This window comes from Bubalus kerabau, chromosome 3 (assembly GCF_029407905.1).
Source record: "Bubalus kerabau isolate K-KA32 ecotype Philippines breed swamp buffalo chromosome 3, PCC_UOA_SB_1v2, whole genome shotgun sequence".
NCBI lineage: Eukaryota > Metazoa > Chordata > Mammalia > Artiodactyla > Bovidae > Bubalus > Bubalus kerabau.
The window spans coordinates 114,789,432-114,805,945 of NC_073626.1; the positions used below are offsets into that span (position 1 = coordinate 114,789,432).

General features: G+C 44.4%; 1 long non-coding RNA gene across 4 annotated transcripts in view; it reads right to left on the reverse strand.

Moving 5' to 3' along the window:
• Positions 1 to 1,505: 1,505 nt before the first annotated feature.
• The window catches only part of LOC129646490 (uncharacterized), a 192,401-nt gene continuing 177,392 nt past the window's right edge, over positions 1,506 to 16,514 (reverse strand). Inside the window, exons 4-5 of one of the 4 annotated variants that reach the window (XR_008711984.1) lie at positions 9,578 to 9,670; positions 7,384 to 7,852 (exon numbers count right to left, since the gene is read on the reverse strand). This is a non-coding gene — a long non-coding RNA (uncharacterized LOC129646490). Of the gene's footprint in view, positions 2,181 to 4,548; positions 4,948 to 7,383; positions 7,853 to 7,898; positions 9,671 to 16,514 lie in introns of those variants that run through there. The other 3 variants (XR_008711982.1, XR_008711985.1, XR_008711983.1) reach the window with 3 other exon arrangements.

The window sequence follows — 16,514 nt, forward strand, 5'->3', positions numbered from 1 at the left end:
TCCTGAACGATGAAAGAAGAAATGTCCAAGAGAAGAGCCTGGAATCTCGCGGACAGGACTGATTTCACGGGGAAATGAGCACACCATCCTTACAATAGGTTAAGCAGGATTGCCGTGAAAAACCTAGAAAAGGGCTCTTCGGGTCCTTCTGTGTCATTAGTCATTAGGTCACAAGCTCAACCCAAATTCAAGCACTATCCAGAAAGGGGTAGAGTCTCTATGCCAGTTTTCCCAGAACTGCGTGAAGTTTGCCAGATCAGCACAGATCTGAGCTGCTGGAGATGTAGGACCCTGGGCAAGTAAGTTTGAGAGGAGGCACAGGCACAGGGCCTGGGGGTACCACTGAAGCCATCAGATTCAAAGAAATAAAGGAACAACAGGGCGAGGGAATACAGTAGGATCCCAAAGACAGAAGCACTGAGCATTCACTGAGAGAGGGCAGGGGAAAAAGAAGATCAAGAGACGTTTCTCTAAGTTCACCCTCTATTAGGCCTGGCCTTAGAAGAGTGCAGACTTCCAAAGAAGCTGGAGGCTGCATGTACTGACCTTGGAAAAATCTCTCAGGCCCCACTGTTCTCAGCAGTGATTTAAGTTCAAGTGCCCAACTGATAAAAGTTTACACTTCCCAGATTTGAGGGACACAGGGTGCCTTTCACTCACACAGAGCTAATCCAGGGGAGTTGCTGGTTCCAAGGCACTCCTCCACAGAGCGGGAGGCCCTGTCCCACCATCCCAGCCTTTGATTTGTACCTCCCACCAGTGCTTCCTAAGAGGGCTCACTGCACAGGGCAGAAGGGTACCTCAGTGGGTTCCAGGTGACAAGAAAGAGAGAAGCGGAGAGCAAAATCAATGCAGCCCGTAAACTCTCATTCCCTTGACTCTCCCCACAGCTACAAGGACCACAGTCAAATTCAACTGATGTGGAAGGCACTGCTGAGGAATTGTCTCATTAACATTTTTCCTGATTATAAAAGAACTCTATTTCTTGCCCTCCTGGATCTTACTCTGGAGACTAGACACAGTGACAGCATCATTATTTATAAAAGTATCCAGAAATAAAGGATGAAACATAAGAAAAAGAATCCAAACACCAATTACACTACTACCAAGGTAACACTGTTCTATTGGTATATGTGTTTCCAATCTTAATAAAGCCTAGTTGATATAATTTGGATGATGTGTATTGTGTGACTCTTTTGCGACCCCAGGGACTGTAGCTCTGTCCATGGGATTCTCTGGGCAAGAATACTAGAGTGGGTTGCCATTTCCTTCTCCGGGGGATCTTCTCGACCCATGGATCAAACCTGCATCTCCTGCATTGGCAGGCAGATTCTTTACCACTGAGATACCTGGGAAGCCCCTAATTTGGATGATATTCTAAATGAATAGCATTAATATACTGTTAATACATACATGTATGCAAATATATTATTTGCCTATGGACTTAAATTCCTAATAATGTTCAGTGATAACGTATCATTCCATCCAAAAGTTATACTGAACTTTATTTAATCAATCCCACAGTGTTCAACTTTTTTGGTAGTCAGTTTTCACTAACATAAATAATGTTCAATAGATAATGTTTTACTTAAAAATGGATCTACATACCAGATCAAACCCCTAGGAAAATATTCCTCAATTTTAAGACTACTAGGTCAAAGGATATGTACCTTTTTAAGGTACTACAAAGTGCCAAACTATCTGCAATAAAAGTTACGTCCATTTACATCTCAGCAACTATAGATTTTAACTTTTATTCTCTATATCAAACTCTAAAACCACTTCCCAGCTCAACTGTTGTGACCCAGACTGGAAGGAGGGTGGTGGCCTATCAAACTCATCAGTCTACAAGAAGAGGCAGATCTGAAACCAGCCAGGGAGGAAGAATGCAGTGGCGATGTGCTTTTTGATCCTCAGCCTCCACTAACCTTGTTTCTGCTAACAACTGTCTAGGGATCCAGCTGAGGGCTTTTTTTCTTGACACAAAATATGTGGTATCTTTTCCAACTGGATGTCCACATGAAACACAATGAAGCTGAATCCATTCCTCACCAAATACAAAAATTAACTCAAAATGGATCACAGACCTTCAGATAAGATCTACAGTTGAAAAACTCTTTGAAGAAAAGATAGTAAATCTTCATGACCTTGAGTCAGGCAAAGTCTTCTTAAACACGACACTGAAAGCATAGGGGACAAAAAGAAAACCCAGTAATCAAAGTTAAAAGTTTCTGTGTTTCAAAGGACACCATCAAAAAAGTAAAAAACAAACAAACAAAAAAAAACCAACCCACACACTGGAGAAAATATATGCAAATCATATATCTGATAAAGGACTTGTATCTAGAGTACACAAAGAGTTCTTACAACCTGATAACTGAAATACCAAAAAAAAAAAAACCCACTGGGCAAAAGATGGGCAATGGATCTAAATAGGTATTTTTTCAAAGAACATTTACAGATGGCCAATAAGTACATGAAAAGAGGCTCAAACATCAAAAGCTATTAGGAAGATGCTAATCAAAACCACAGTGAGATACCCACACCCACTAGGGTAATTATGACCAATGTTGGCCAGGACGTAGAGTAACTGGAACGCCAACATGTTACTGCTGAGAATGTAATGCAGTCGCCGCTTTGGAAAATAGTCTGGCATTTACCATATGACCTAGCAATTCCACTCCTAGGTAGGTATATGCCTAAGAGAAATGAAAACATAGGTCCACACAAAAGCTTTCACATGAGTATTTCTAGCAGCTTTATCACAATAGCTGAACAGTAAAAATGCAAATGTTCATCTCCTGATGAGTGGATCAAACAAAATGTGGCATATCCATATAATGGAACACAATTTGGCAATAAAAAGAAATAAAGCACTGATACATGCTACCAACATGGATGAACCTTGAAAACATACGCTAAGTGAAAGAAGCCACTTACAAAAGACCACTATAATATGATTTCATTTATACTGAATGTACAGAATAGGCAAATGTATAGAGACAGAAAGCAGATTAGTAATTGCCTATAGTAGGAGGAGGAAAGAGATGAGGAGTGACTGCCAGTAGGTATGGGGTTTCTTTGAGGGTGATAAAGAAGTTCTAAACTTAGATTACAGTGAGAGTTGCATAACTTTATCAATATACTAAATACAATTGAATTGTACACTTTAAATGAGTAAATGGTATGTAAATTATATCTTAATAAACCATTAAAAAAAAACTGTTCTGGGCCTTTTGGAAGAGATACCATTAGTGATGCTGGACTTGGCACATTTTCTCATTTCACTCACCCCCCTACACCCCAAGAAATACAATACTGGGCAATTCTAGTTGGGCTTCACATTTCAGGAGCCTGATCTGAGCCACCTGCTCCCCTCCTGGCTCCTCCCTTGCAGCCATGATCTATTCCCAAGCCTTCCATACTTTCTCTGCCATAGAGATGCTAAAGAAGACATTGTATACTGATCTTCAGAAAGACACTGTCAAAATTGACAGACGACACACTGAAACCACCTTCCCTTCTGCAGGCTTTATTTCTAGGATCATAAGCTCTGTGAGGGACGGTGGAGCCTGGTGGGCTGCCGTCTATGGGGTCGCACAGAGTCGGACACGACTGAAGTGACTTAGCAGCAGCAGCAGCAAGCTCTGTGAAGGCTTGAGCTGTTGACTCTGGCAAAGTCCCCACCCCAGTGCCTAGGCTATGCTTAGTTCAGTTCAGTTCAGTCGCTCAGTCGTGTCTGACTCTGTGGGACCCCATGGACTGCAGCACACCAGGCCTCCCTGTCCATCACCAACTCCTGGAGTTCACTCACACTCATGTCCATTGAGTCAGTGATGCCATCCAACCACCTCATCCTCTGTTGTCCCCTTCTGCTCCTTCCTTTAATCTTTCCCAGCATCAGGGTCTTTTCAAATGAGTCAGTTCTTCGCATCAGATGGCCAAAGTATTGGAGTTTCAGCTTCAACAGCATGCAACAATTCTGGATTACAGAAATGGCATATCCCACCTCCCCACCCCCACCCCCAATGATACCCACCCCAGAGACACATTTGAGAAACCCTTAGAGCAATGCATCCCCATCTATAATGTGCCTACAAATTTAAAGTAGGTCCTGGTTTAGTAGGTCTGGAGTTGGGCTTGAGATTCTGCATTTCTAACCAATACCCAGGAGGTGCCCAGGCTGCTGGCCTGGGAGCTACATGTTGAGCAGCAGGGTCCTAGGTTGTTCTGATGAAGATGGGTTGTCTTCAGCTACACTTGAGAAACATCATTCTAAAGTCTCATTGCTAAAGAGCTTTCTTCTGCATTGAGTACATGCAGGGCTCTTGTCTCGGCTTATTAATATTCTAAGGAAGAGGTTGGTTGAGCCAATATTGTGCTCATTAAGACCATTCTCTCTTTAAGCCACCCTCCCTAGCACAGTGGTGAGAAAAGCAGAATTAGCATCACCTGGAAAGTATTAGCAAATTCTTAGCTTTCACCCAGAGCTACTGAATCAGGAACAATGAATACATTTGAAAAAGTCCTATAAGTGATTCGGGTGCTTGCTTGAGTTTGAGACCCACTGTCTTAGGACAACAGAAGGTGTGTGTGTGTCTGTGTCTGTGTGTGTCTGTGTATGTGTACACACGCACACACACACATGTGCGCACATACCATCCATCCCCTGTCCCTCAGCCCCTGCCCTCTAATGTGTCTTTTTAAATTTCTGGCTCTAATGTGTCTTGAAACCTTCCTAATTGCTATTCTCTCTCTCTGGTGTCTCAAACAGTGAAGAATCTACCTGCAAAGCAGGAAACCCAGGTTCAGTCCCTGGGTCAGGAAGATCTCCTGGAGAAGGAAATGGGAAGCCACTCCAGGATTCTCACCTGGGAAATCCCATGAACAGAGGGGTCTGGTGGGCTACAGTCTTTGCAGACACAATGAGCCATTAACACTTCTCACCTGGTGAGGCAAAGAGGAACTTTTTTAGTAAGAACAGCTGCCTCCACTTTCTCCATGGGCAGAGCACATAAATTGCAGGAGTGCACATAAGCTCCTGTAGGGGATGCTAGAGGGGTCCTCCTCTTTCTATAACTTCAGGGAGGAAGTGTCAATGGCCCTGAAAGGGGCTTTTGTGGAACTGGTTTCAACTTCCCCCCACCCTGGGCCCTGGGAACCCAGCACTGTCGCTGGCAGATGAGTGGGGTCAGAGCGCCCCAGAGAAGAGAGAGAGCTGTGTGCTGCCTGCTTCCTCTTCTGAGTCAACGTTTTCAGAAGTTCTCTTCTGCTCTGCAATGGGCCAAAGTCAGCCAGCAGGAAAGGGAACCAGGAAAGGAAACGGATGCCGTGAGGGGTGGGAGCCTGAACTGGTGACCCAGCCTGGGTACACGTACAGGCCTAAAGGGTCACAGGAAAAGACAGCTTTGGCCTGAGCCATTCACATGGGCATGGAGGCTGTTCTTTGGGACCAAGGGCCGAGCACATCTGAGTCTTGCTTCATGCTTTGGCTAGCAAGTCTCCTTCATGAGTATTTCCCCAGCACCCAGACCCGTGGTGGAAAATGGGAGGAATTCAATCACTATTCCTGTGGACAGGCCACCTGCCAACTCCCCCAGAATTATCATCCAGCCCTTTTATTCAACTGGCCAGGAAACTGAAGCCCTCAAAATCTGAGTGACTTTTCCACATCACATGGCCAACCAGTGGCAGAACCAGCCTAGAAACTGGACCCTCAGACCCCCAGCGTCTTCACCACCACCCCCACCCCACCCCCACCATGCCTCACACCCACCTGAAGTCCCCATGGCCCCCACTCATTGACTTTCTATCTGATCCAAGATATACCTGGGGAAATAGTTCAGGGACTGATTTTTTTAAGATTAACATTACATTTTGGTGCAGAGGAAGAGAGCCTCTGAAACAAGCTAGTCATTTCAATACCAGAGCTATTTTTAACCACCTTGGATCTTTGTCATCTCCAGCACCCAGTTCTGTGAATATTGCTGACAGAATGGCACCACACTGGGCCTGAGATGGCAGGCCCAGTCTATGATCCAGTTTTCTGAACTCTATTCAATCATGAAAAGCTAGCAAAACTGGAACACGTGATTGGGCCTGATTTCCTGTAAGCACTCCCTAATTAGTGAGAAGAGGCATGGTGAAAATCCTTGTGGCTGGGTTTTGTTTTTTTTCAGTTTTACACTAGAAAAAAAGACTTTCTGTTTCAGACAAGGTCAAACAGTCACAAGAAGAAAACCTCTCTACCTCTCTTAATGGAAAAAAAAAAAAAAAACCCTTGAGTAAGTATAAATATTGATTAGATTCTATACAGGTGCCTGGAAATAAAATTATTTTCTAAACTTACCAGAATGCATTACTTACTGTACATGTCACTGAGGCAGGAGAATAGCATATTAGCAAAAGCAGAGGGTTAGGATTTTTTTTTTAAGGGCTAGAATGAGATTTGCAAGCAGCTCAGATGCAGTGTTTCTGAGCAAAGGCTATGGGGCTCCTCTCTGAGGGTTATGTTGGGCAGCCTCCGGTCTACACACATGGCAATGACAATGTCCAGAAGGACCCAGAGGCAACTGCTATTCAGGAAATCTACTCCTAAAAGGAAAGAATCCACCTTCCAGTACTAATAAAATGTTTCAGGTAATAACATCAATGGCACTGACTGTTCTGTTATAAATAATCTTGCTATATTTATCAATCAGCTTTGAACTTGAAGAACCTTTATATTCATCACCAATTTGCCCATGCAACAAACCTATAAGGTCTATGCACCAGGCCAATCTTATTTCTCTATTGAGCACCTACCATGCACCAGGCAACAAGGAGCAATGTAGAGCAAAACAGAAATGTTCCCTGCTGGAATGAAGCCAACAGTGTTGTGGGAAAGTAGATATTAAATAGTAATTCCACATGGAGAAAACTTTTCTCTTTCTATCCATCATGCAGCAATCAGGAAAAGCCCTCTCTCCACTACACTCTTACAAGGCACTACAACTCAAAGATGACCAAGACATAGCCCCAGCCTGTAGGAACTTCCTCTCTGGTTGGGAAGAGAGACTCCAAACAAAAAATATGTCACTTAAAACAAAAAAGTATTTGAATTGAATGTGAAAAAAAATGGTAGGATATTCGCTTTTCCAAAAAAAAAAAAACAAAAAGAGTCTTCTAAAAAAAGAAAAGGAGCCTTCTGGGCAGAAGAGAAAAAAGCATGGTGTGCTCAGGTGTGAGGGAGACTTGTAGTTGGGCTGGGTGGGCAGTGGTGGGAAGGCTGGCTTGTTCAAGGCCTAGAATTCTTATACCATAGACTTAAAACATGGTCTGAGCAAGAGGGGGCCTTTAAATCTCTAAGCAAAGAATCAAATCAACTTTCCATTTTAGAAACAAGAATTCTGTTGCCAAAGCAAAGGATGGATTTGAGGAAGACAACAGTGGAGTGAAAGTCATTTCGGTTACAATCTGCAATCAGACCATTCAAATACGGAAACTCCGGGAGTTGTTGACGGACAGGAGGCCTGGCATGCTGCGGTTCATGGGGAAGCAAAGAGTCGGACACGACTCAGCGACTGAACTGAACTGATAAAGGAAAAAGGAGAAGACTGTTCAGTAAATCTAGGCTGATACTACTGTGTGCTAAGAGTGCCATTTACAGGGTTTCATTTAATCCTCACAACACATTTACCAAATATTCCCATTTTATAAACTGAGGCACAGAGAAGTTAAGGAATTTCCCAATGGTCATGGGTCTAGCAAGAAGCTGCAGGCTGGATTCAAAGCCACCCACACACCAGTTGTCTGCGCAGAGCAGCCAGTCAGTAAAAGTTTGCCTTGGCCAAGTGGGCAAGTGTTGTTTGCCCTGTGAGAAACAAAAGCAGTGACTGTTGAGGCAGCTCAGAGGACAGAGAGGGGACAGAGGGACTCTCCCCCACCTGCTATCTCTGGAAGTGTCATCCAGCCCCTTTGTCCTCCAACGGAGAAACACCAGGGATACAATCACACAAAGAGCAGTCTCTGGGAAGATCCACCAAAACCTCATTAACTGAACAAAGGGTGATTAAATGGCAAGAAACAGACCACAGGGAACAGAAACTGTGGGTTCTGGCTGAGACTTCTCTTTCCACCCACTCTGCCTGCTCCACAGGCCCATACATCACTTTCCCCTCAGACTGTTAATTAGAGAGACACCCGCCATCCTGACACAACATGTTTATTATGAAAACAGAGCACTGCGCACAACATAACATGGAAATGAAGTGACATGCATCCAATTAATTAAACTTTCACAGCTCCGATGGGTTTTAATTAGGGACGCTATCCTTTTCGCTCTCCTCTCGATCGATAAATAAACTTTGCAATACATACATATTTTTAATCAATTAGCAAATGGTAGGGGGAGGGTGGAATGTGAGTCAATTGCTAAGGGCCACCATGAACTCTTCCATCAGCCACCTATGTGCATGGTACATTTTGATTCTCAGGCAACACAGGCTGAACCCCTGCAAACCGTTTCCAAGTTAAATCAAAAATAAGGGAGCTGAAAAATGGCAGCCCCATCACTTCCACGCCACCTGTCCTCATTTTTATCTGGCAAAAGGGACTGAGGGCTTCAGGAATTAAGAAATGTACAATGGCAACCCACTCCAGTATTCTTGCCTGGAAAATTCCATAGACAGAGAAGCCTGGTGGACTACAGTCCATAGGGTGTTGCTAAAGAATGGGATACGATTGAGCATGCGTGCACAGTGTCAGTGGAGAAGTTCAAAAGCTGTGTTCTTTGGGTCATCAGGACAGTGTCAGTATACCTCGACCAAAGGACAGCTCTTCCTCATTGACCAAGCACACAGCCCCTAAGGAGCTGCCCACAGATCACTTAGGCAAGATGAAGGGGTCACTAGCCTAGCCTCTTGAATCAGCCAGCCCAGACCAAGCCATTGCTGGAGTCATATAGCCAACAGCCAAATGGGCCGCATGTGCGTTCTTATCACCAACAGCCATCTAGTGCTTCTGATGGGCTGCAGTGTTCTGTGTTCCTGTCCCATCTCCTGAGTGGACTTTTAAATGGCCACTGATGAAGAGAGAACGTCATATAGACGTTCTCTAAGCAAAAGGTCCATAACCAGAGAGTCAAGAGGAACAGAAGTGAGGTATAGACTGGATTGGGCAGTTCAGGATGAAAAGCACAAAACAAGATATAAAAGCAGGGGACTCCCTTTAAGCAATAATCACCATGGGTATCTTCAAAGCACAATTCTGGGAAGTAGTGAAAGCAAAACAAGCACAATAGAGAAACCCCATACAAGATGCTGGGGAGGAGTCAAGGGGCACAGGCTGGCAAATATTCACACCTCCACCTGACAGACACAGCTAGTCGATCCCTGCTCCCTTCCATGCTGATTCCAGAAGTGACTTCAAAAATCCTATCAGTGAGTTTGACTTCAGAAACCTTGACTCAAACTGGCTTCAACAGTATGGAAAGGCATTACCTCAACTGATAGGAAGTCTGGGAGGCCAGAGTAGAGGTGGACTTAAGGGTTGCTTGATTCAGTGGCTTAATGAAGTTGTTAAGTATCCAGTTTCTCACCATCTGTCTCTTCTGCCATCCTCACAGTTGGCTTCATAGTCATCCGTGCTGCAAAATGGCTGCAGCAGAAATCATATCCAGAAGAACAAGGCCCTGAGGACAGACAGAGATCATCACACTCTACCTGCAGGAAAAGTTAACTTTCCGAGAAGTCCCCAGCAAGCTTCTTCTCACAAGTCAGTCTTCAGAGCTGGGTTGCTTGTCCTTTTCTAAATCATTTCCTAGCCCAAGGAAGGTAATCCTACCTGACTTAGACTTATCCAACTATGTTGGAATGAATGTTGGGAAATCAATTATCATATCCTCTATGGAAATCTAATTCTTCATAGCATCATGGAACCAACAACTAGCTATTGATCAAGCTGGCAACAGAGATAGCCATCTCTTGGTCATGCTTGGATTGTGAGAAGACTCAACAGCTGAAGAACTAGAGAATATGACTCAGTAAGGGTGAGGGAGTAAGGAGGTGAAGAGTTTGAGTTCTTGGCACTGAGGAGAAGGCCCATGCTCCCTGGCCAAAAAGACCTGGCACAACCTACCTAAACTTAAGAAGAAAAAGGGAAAAATTAGTTTTCAGTGAATGTGATGCAAGTCAGGAGAAGTCGTGGTTTCATATTATTGGCAAGAACTCAAGTCAATGTGCAGACTCTCAAGCAAGGAATCTAAATCGGTCATTAGCCTGCAAAAGAAAGGTCAAGAGACAGCCAGAAATCTAGAATTCAGGACCACAGAGAGCTACCACAAGCAACGGTCACATGAAGGACACTCAGAGAAGTGGGGTACCTAAAGGATGAGACATGTGCCAGTCTCTTTTCCTAGAAGAGATTTCCTCTTTTTCTGAGTGGTCATCTTAAAGATCCTTTCATGTGTCTTGAGGTGAGAAGGAAACATATAACAATCAGAATTATTATTTTTAATAATAATAATCTGATCAGATCAGATCAGATCAGTCGCTCAGTCATGTCTGACTCTTTGCGACCCCATGAATCGCAGCACGCCAGGCCTCCCTGTCCCTCACCAACTCCCAGAGTTCACCCAGACTCACGTCCATCGAGTCAGTGATGCCATCCAGCCATCTCATCCTCTGTCATCCCCTTCTCCTCCTGCCCCCAATCCCTCCCAGCATCAGAGTCTTTTCCAATGAGTCAACTCTTCGCATGTGGTGGCCAAAGTACTGGAGTTTCAGCTTTAGCATCATTCCTTCCAAAGAAATCCCAGGGCTGATCTCCTTCAGAATGGACTGGTTGGATGTCCTTGCAGTCCAAGGGACTCTCAAGAGTCTTCTCCAACACCACAGTTCAAAAGCATCAATTCTTCGGCACTCAGCCTTCTTCACAGTCCAACTCTCACATCCATACATGACCACAGGAAAAACCATAGCCTTGACTAGACGAACCTTTGTTGGCAAAGTAATGTCTCTGCTTTTGAATATGCTATCTAGGTTGGTCATAACTTACCTTCCAAGGAGTAAGTATCTTTTAATTTCCTGGCTGCAGTCACCATCTGTAGTGATTTTGGAGCCCAGAAAAATAAAGTCTGACACTGTTTCCACTGTTTCCCCATCTATTTCCCATGAAGTGGTGGGACCGGATGCCATGATCTTCGTTTTCTGAATGTTGAGCTTTAAGCCAACTTTTTCACTCTCCACTAGTAATTATCAAATATTGAAAGGAAGGGGGAAGATGAGAGATGAGAGTGCTGGACATGGGATGAACTAAGTCTTCATTTTTCATAATGGGAGTTAAAAAAATATTATCTAACACTCCTAATTCAAGAAACAGAGGTATAACATTATAAGGAGATAACAACCGGAAGAATTAAATCTAAACAGATCAAATCAGGGGCTGGGGAGAGGTAACACCCAGGCAAAAGACTGCTGCTTGCCGCTACAAGCTCTTCTATACCATTTCTCTGATAAAACACTGAAAAAAAAAAAAAAACTTGAGAAAATAAACTGTTGTTCACATTCACATTCACATTCACTGACACATAGGTGTTTAGCAACTGTTTGTTGAAGGAAACAATGAACTGTCCCCAGTGAGAGCAATCATGTGGTAAGCACCCAGCTAAGAATGTGACAAAGCTGCGCTTCACTCCCCAGAGATGAAACTCTGGACTTTCTTAGGTGGAAAGATGTGGGGCTGCCTATGTCATCCTCTCTGGACTCTCAGTCTGGGCCTGGCCTCTTACAAGCCTAGAAGAGCAATTTGGAGCAGCTGTCAAGTTGAAATTCTGACATCTGAAGAGTATCTCCTCTAGGTGATTGAGTCCCAGTGTTGCACCGTATCCCCTAGCGTAAGTCCCATACTTGATCTGGGTGTGGACCAGGTACCCAGCTGAACAGCAGCATTCAGAGCTGTCAACATGAGTAATGTACCCACAGTGGGATCTGCGCAGAGAAGTCAAAGGAAATGGTTGTTATCTAGAGCTGTCTAGCAACTTGACCTGATGGCCCGACGCCTAATCAAATGTCTACAACAGATTACAGCACAGGTCAGTTCACTCAGCTACTGTGCCCAACTCCCCTATCTGGTCATGGGCACTGATCAAGGAGCTTTCACAATAAATGATTTTCCTGAGGATTTTTCAGGAAAAGAACTTCTGATGGTGATAGAATTTTCTTCAAGTGCACAGTAGGAAAATCCCCTTAAGGACCAGTGCATTCCTGGAAGGTCACTTTATGTTTTCTTTGATGATTCTGGAAGGCCTTTAAATTATAAACAATTGTTCCGATGTAGTGATTTGTGGTATATATTGGGCAGGAACTGACTAAATGGGCTTAGAAGGGGATGTGGACCAAGCCACAGAGTCCTCGGGGGGGCCAAGGTCTGCCTGGACCGTGTCTGCTGCAGGAGACCCCACCATCAGGAAGGGTCCCACTCCTCCTCCCCATCCTCCTCTCCTGCTCATCCAGGGCTGCTCAGAGGATCAAGGGATGATGGCCACAAAGCTGCTGTGAGGGTAAGACCACCATTGGCCACTGTGCAATCTTTGAATTCCCCAATGAATGATTTTGAGGGACTTGCTAAGTAAAAAAGAAAACACAGGCAGACAAAACTTCCCAGCACAGAACCAAGCTGTCACCCAGTCAATAATTGTGTCAAACTTCTGCTGCAGTGAGCCAGGTCTGCCGCAGTTATTTGCAAAGTGGGGCTTGCCAGATACTATGCCTTCTGCCCTGGTTTTGCTATTGTGTCATGACCCACAGATGATCAGCCTGAAAGGATGGTACAGTTAATCAAGGATATCCGGACATAGACTGAGAAAGTCTGTATTGTTGAGCTGCCAGTGTGGTCATCTCCAGCTGGCCTTGGGTGTCTCAATCGGTTTTAGCCAAAGAAAAATAAAATCCAGGAGTACTGAAGCACCATTGTTTATATTATCTCTCCTTATTTTTAAGGTGCTGCGGTTACGGTAACATGTGGCACCACCGTGAAATTGATCTGAGGTGGACTCCCAGAGAACACAGAGCTTTTGTTACTCAAGGGACTTATGCCAACAGTGATGTGACATCTGTGTATTGATCAATATCAAAGGCATCTCTCCCGGGATGAGAGGACAAGGGATCATTTGAATTATCTCCTTTCCAGCCTTTCTCTGTCCATCTGTACTTCCCGAAATCTCACAGAGCCAAGAAGAGGAGCACCCAATAATGGTTTGGGGTGGGGGATCACAATGACTGCTGTTTACACAGCATAATAACACAGCTTCAGCTTCAAGGAAGAGTGCCCCTTACTGGCTCATGACAGCCAAGCAGAGGAAGCAAAGAAAGAAAGAGAAACGCTTGTATGAGGCAGAGGGCCCCTCGATCTAGTTTAGTCATTTGTCCCAATGATTTATAGAGGGGCTGTTCCTACAGCATTTTCACTCCAATAATGAGTCATTTATGGCAGATTCCACAATGCTTGCCTGTTTTACTGCCATACTGGCCAGCAAGAAGACCCGTGGAACACTCTCTCCACAGATTTCCCTCCCCATCTGGGAGGCTAAAACCCTGAGACGGTCAGGTTTCCTTCCCAGGGGCACAGGCTCCAGCCATGATTTGTAGTGGGTCAGCCTGACCACCAGAGGGTGCCCTGTGGTCACTTTTCCCTCTCCCTCAGCTCTAGCTTGGCGTCCCTCCTGAATCTGGACAGAACCAAATGTCAAGTGCATCACATAAATTAATACTAACGGTTTTTTGTTTTTTTGTTTTCTTAAGAATGTCTCTTGGGATGATGTCTGAGTCTCACCATACATAATTATTTTGCTTTTGGCAATGCCCTTTGACCCATGCTATTGTGTACCCTAACCAAGGAATTATTCTCTGAACATTGTGCTTTCATGGCAACAGCTGCTCATGTTTGCAAACCACTTATTTCAAAACAGTACACTATTCAAACCTCTGTGACTCTAGGATGCCAGAGAACAAGGACAGAAGTGACCCTCTTACCAGCTAATTCAGGGCTCATAGCTCTGACATGACGGTCATTCTATGGGTTTTCCATCCCACAGGTTTGATCCCCACCAATATCCTATCTGCTCTTCTATCACAGGTCTTCCCAGCCATCTTCCTTTAATGGGAAGATAATGATGCCTAACACCGTGGGTCACAGAGAGCTTTCAGCCGTGTTAAGGGAATGAACAGGTTTCATCATTCCTGCAACAAAAATCTCAATTTATAAGCTGGGTGTCTGTAACGCCCTTGGTCTATGGCCACAGACCTGAGTTTTCTCTGTGTAAAACTTACTGGTCCATCAGAATGGATGACAGCTTCCCTTCTTTTCTCAGCCATCATTTTCCTCTCTGATCTCTCTCTGGAGCCTCCCAAGTCACAATAGCAACCAGTGCGCAGTGTGCTCCTATGTAATTCTTTCTGGTTTTCAACATATTTTCATTGCATTATCACACTGACATCTCATAATACAAAGTGGAGGTGAGGTGAGAGAGTACTCGTGAATTTTTTCAGTTCTCCGAGGCAAAATCAGTTGGTTTGTTCTGTGTTCCCATATTGTACATCCCTTTATGATAAATGTTTTCACTCTGTTGTCATTGTTTATTTACCAGGTTCTACCACTGAGTGCTTCCCTAAGGCAGGGACCAGATCTATCTGGCATGCATATTAAGTTGCTTCAGTCGTGTCCCATTCTTTGTGACCCCATGGACCATGGCCCACAGGCTCCTCTGTCCATGGGATTCTCCAGGCAAGAATAGTGGAGTGGGATGCCATGCCCTTCTCCAGGGGATCTTTCCCACCCAGGGATTGAACCTGCATCTCTTATGTCTCCTGCATTGGCAGGTGGGTTCTTTACCTCTAGTGCCACCTGGGATCTGTCTTACCATCTTTCTATCTCAAAAGCTTTGCACAGTACTTGACATACAATTAGTACTGAATAAATGTTCATTTGAAATATGACACTCATTTGACAATTAAGGTTATCAGTCTCCCAGGGGGAGGGGGCAGGTGTACCACATGCCATATCCACTGCCTGAAATGAGTAAGGAAGAACCTGCATTAGCACACATTTGGTCCAACCAGAGGAATAAACAATCAGTGAGAAAATATGCATTGGATGCTGACTTTAGAACAAGCATCCTGATAAATGCAGAAGATTTAATAAAGAGACATGATCAAAGTCCTAGATTTCCATTCAGTGATTAGTGTGGTCCTTTGACTTCTGTGGGTTTCAGCTTTAACTTATTCAGGATGAGCAGTTTGGAGGATAAGATCTATAAAGGCTCACACAGATGTATCCATGTATCTGGCTTCTTCAATAGCCCATTAATGTTCTTTTATTATTATATTTTGGCCCACTGTGGGGCATGTGGGTTCTTAGTGCCCCAACCAGGGATTGAACCTGTGTCCTCTGCATTGCAAGGCAGATTCTTAACCACTGGACCAGCAGGGAAGCCCTCCCTCATCAATATTCTTGTTGGGCAGATGCTACACGTACATTTGCATAGATGCACTGCACACAGATGAACAGACACAGGTGTCGCCGGTGTAACAAGACAATATGTCATATTGCCAAGAGGAATCAAGGTGGAAAGAGCAGACCAGACACCTTGAAAAATGTCTAGAAGACAAGAGCTCAGGGAACAGAAGGCTGCACACAAACCGAACTAGCGTGTGAGTCAGGAGTGACTGAGAAGGGAGGTAAATGAATCGAGAAGGAAGTCCATTGAGTGTGTATTCAGAGGACAGACAATAGTATCAGGAAGCAGGGGAACGGCTTTTCCCACAGTAAATGCCTGTCTGTGAAAAGAAAATTTATGTTAAAAAAAAAAAAAGCTGTCTCCACTTCTGTTCAATGTCTCGCATCTGAACTCACTCCCATTTCATTTCTTTCTGCTTGCACACTAAGTTGCTTCAGTCATGTCCGAGTCTTTGCAACCCTATGAACTGTAGCCCACCAGACTCGAGTGTCCACGGGAGTCTCCAGGCAAGAATACTGGAGTGGGTTGCCATGCCCTCCTCCAGGGGATCTTCCCAACCCAAGGATCAAACCCCCGTTTCTTGCATCTCGTACATTGGCAGGCAGGTTCTTTACCACTGGCGCCACCTGCTGCTGAACCTCAAATCTAGATTAGGTTTTACCCCACTGTACAGTCTCATACCATTCTGAACTTTTACTTTATGGCAAAAATCTCAATTATACCCGTATGTAGGGTATTGTTTGTCTGTTGCCTTTTTTCCTTATGAGATTAAGAGGTCTCTGAAAGCAAGACTTGACCTATTTGTTCATTGTTGAATCCCCCCCAAACCTAGAATATAGTTAAGTACTTATAATAAATGTGCAATTAATAAATGAAAATTGGCCAAATTTGGAAAGTGGGTCCCTGTCTAAATGGCGGGGCTGCTTTGTAGGCCCCAGTGGCTGTGGCTGCCTCAGCAGCTTATCCCCAAGTCAAGCGAGGACATTACTGACAGGTGCAAACTCAGCCTGCCCTGCAAACC